This window comes from Eubalaena glacialis, chromosome 4 (genome assembly GCF_028564815.1).
Source record: "Eubalaena glacialis isolate mEubGla1 chromosome 4, mEubGla1.1.hap2.+ XY, whole genome shotgun sequence".
In the NCBI taxonomy this organism is placed as follows: Eukaryota; Metazoa; Chordata; class Mammalia; order Artiodactyla; family Balaenidae; genus Eubalaena; species Eubalaena glacialis.
In genome coordinates, this window is record NC_083719.1 from 119312114 (window position 1) to 119315601 (window position 3488).

Below are 3488 nucleotides of genomic sequence, written 5' to 3' on the forward strand. Positions count from 1 at the left end.
TCCCAGGCCTGGGCTCCCAGCCGCTGGCCTGGCCACCCGACCGTGCCTCCCAGAGCTCGACTAGCCACAGGCAGGCTGGAGGGGCCGCAGCCCATCAGCGTGGGCCTGGAAGGCTCTGTGCTCTTGCACCCAGGCTTCTCTGTGGCCTTCCCAGCGATGCTGAGGGTGGGAGCAGGGCTTTAGAGTCAAGGGAGGTGTTATGGGGAGGAATCCCCCTCATGCCTTCATCTTGGATCCACTTACCTCTTCTGCGGAGACAAAAACGCGTCATTACTGGGGCTTACCGCTCCCCTCCACCCCCGGTCCATCCTCTTTTTCTAGGTCTATGAAATTCAATTTCCACCTCTCACACTGGATCCTCTGAGAGTGGTGATGATAGAGACACTGGGATGCAGGAGGTCCCTTCCCCCCTTCTCTCCTCTGGGACCTGGAGGAACGGATCACACATTTCCCAGGAAAAACAGAGGCACCTGAGGAGGCAACCTGGCCCCGGGAGCAGGCAACAGCATTTACTGAGAGCTCCCTCTGTGCCAGTCATTTCCCAGACGTCATCTCCTTGTATCTACATCACCACCCTGGGAGGTATCATTTCTCCTGTTTATAGATGGGAAAAATGAGGCTTGGGGAAATGAAGTCATATGTCCAAGGCCACACCACATATTCTATTTTATTCCAAAGCCATTTCCACTCCAGAGCTGGGCCATCAGTACTGGCCTCCCCTCTCACCTGAAAATGGGCAACCTCAGGGACCACACTGCAAGAACTGCTATAGGGTCTTTCACAGGGAGGGATCTGTGACTACAATGCTGCCCCAAGCAACAGCAAAGCCCACGGGAAAAGTGACTCATGGAGCCAGTGAGTGGCTGAGTCAGGGCCGGCAACCCAGGAGCCTGACACCCAGCTCAGCATCACAGCCAGACACCATCCTTGAGCCCCCTTGAGACAGACTCCCTGTCTTTCCCTGCTACCAATCTGTGTGGATTGGGTCTCTGGCCAGAAGTACCCATGTCCAGACACAGAAGCTGACCATGTGTCCACCACATCTGAGGCTGGGATGAGAGCTGTGTGACCTTGGGAAAGTTACTCAACCTCTCTGAACTTCTATCAAATGGTAATAGTGCCTGCCTCAAAGGATTATTGAAAGTACTAAATGAGAAGCACTCAATGTTGATACTGGATGGTAAGAGAGGCATTGGTGTCACTGTCATTGATTCCAGCACAAGCATGCTCCCAGCATACACAGCCCACCAGTTTCCACTGCCTTCATTCATTCCACAAACATGTGTTGAGCACCAACTATGTGACAGGCATATACTTACTGAGCACCTACTCTTGCCACGCTGTGTGCTGGGGATAAGCGGTGAATAAATTGGAGGCTGTGCCTATCCCCAGACGACGCTCCCCATCTCACCCTTCACTCTCCGCTCCATCTCCTCCCCCTCCATCCTTTTCCATCTCACTCAGTCTCAGCTCCCATCCCAATCTCTCATCTCCACCTGCTACCTTCAACCCCATCCCATCTCCGCCTGGCACCCTCCACCAGCTCCCCCTCTATCCCCATCCTGGCCTCATCTCTTTCCCCAGTATCTACCATAGTCCACCCTCCATTTCTTCCAACTCATTCCTTCTTCCCCTTAGCCTCGTCCCCAACTCCTTCCTCATTCTCTTCATGTTTTTCTCCAACCCCAACCTCGACTCCCCTCCCACCTCATCCTCATCTCACTCCAATCTCCTTCCTGATTCCCATTCCAATCTTTCACTGCCATTTCTCTCCTTTACCCCATCTCCATCTCTCTCCTTTCCCACCCCCAGCCCCAGGACTCCTCCCATTTGAGTTTCAGGGTCCGGTGGCCCTGATGGCAGAGAGGATATGCCTCCAGAGGCCACTGCAGAAAGGTGCACTCCAGGGGCTGAACCCCCAAGTCCCCAGGGCTAGGACAGCCCCAGAACATGCTGTGGGTAGAGTTCCCTCAATTGGCTGGAGTGGGAAGGGTGCTGACTGGGCAGCAAGCCAGTTCCTCACTCCCCACCCCCATCCTTCCCTCCCTCCTCTGGGCAGGCCACCACGCTGGGACCTCGGCCCACAGCCCGGTTCCTCACACGGCTCCTATTTTATTAACCTGCCTGTCGCTGCTCTTGCCACTGAATAGGGCCTGTGGAGGGGGCTGGCAAGGGGGGCCTTGGGCTTTGCTGGGGATCACCATGGAAACAGCAGCCTCGGCCAATCAGTGGGCCAGCAGCACCAAGTGCAGCAGGCAGCTCGGTCTCCGAAACCTCGTGCAGCCTGCAGGCTGACTCCTGCCTGACAGGCCCTTGTAGCACCAGCCAAGGGAGAGGAGGAAAAAAGGGGGGCACGACCCTGGGGGAAGGGGCATAGGCCAGGGAGTGGTGGGAGTGTGAAGCCAGAGGATGCTGAGGGGATTAGAAGAAGAGAGATGGGGGGAGGGGATCGGCGCCTCCTGGGTCAGGGTTTGGAGGTGGGATGTCAGAAGCCTGGGGCAGAGGCTGAGTTTCTCCCCAACTGCAGTTCTTGGTCTAAGCCCAGGTTCTCGGCCTTAGCACTATTGACATTTGGGACCAGGTACCTCTTTGTCGTGGGCACTGTCCCGTGCATTCTAGGGTATTTAGCAGCATTCCTGGCCTCTACCCACCAGAAGTTAGTAGCATCCCCTCACCATCCAGTCCTGACAACCAAAGATGCCTCCAGACACTACCAAATGTCCTGGGGGCAGGAGGTGGGGTGGGTATGACCGCCCTTGGTTGAGAACCACTGGCCTAAGCCTTCACAGAGCAGTGGTCACCGTTTGTGCAACTTGCTCTCTCTGAGCTGACTTCCCAGAGGGGAAGAAGGAAGGAGGAGGAAGAGGGAAAGAGTGGGAATGAGAGTGAAAGGAAGAGGAGGAGGGGCAGGAGGAGGGAGCCCCGGGGCAGGGTTCCTAGTGGGTGGGAGAGCCTCGGGGAAATAGGGATGTAGGAGAGAGAGATGCCTCGCCTCAGGCTGCCAATTTATATTACAGGGATTAAATAAAATAAAGTAAGAGCTCTAAATGCCTTTCCTCATTGAAGTTCCTTCTGCTGGTACACCCTCTCTGTCCTTCCCCAGCCAGAAATCCTATCCTTCCTTCAGGCTCATATTAGGTACTACATCCAGGAAGCCCTCCCTGAGGAGGGCTCTCAGCAGATTGATTTTTCTTTTCTCCAAGATTCCTTGCCACTTTGCTTCTACCTCCGTGTTACCGTTCCGCATGGTTCACCCTAATAACAAGAGTTACCTTTATCGAGGGTTTCCTATGTGCCAGACGCTGCGCTAAAGGCTTAAGCACATTTTCTCCCCACAGCTCCACGGGCTGGGTACTGTTATCATCACCACTTTACAGACGCAGAAACTGGGGCTCAAGTGAAGTAACTTGCCTAAGGTCACCCAATTGGTAGAAGCACAGTGAGGACTCAAACCCAGGTTTCCATGACTCCAGTGCCGGCAGTTCCCG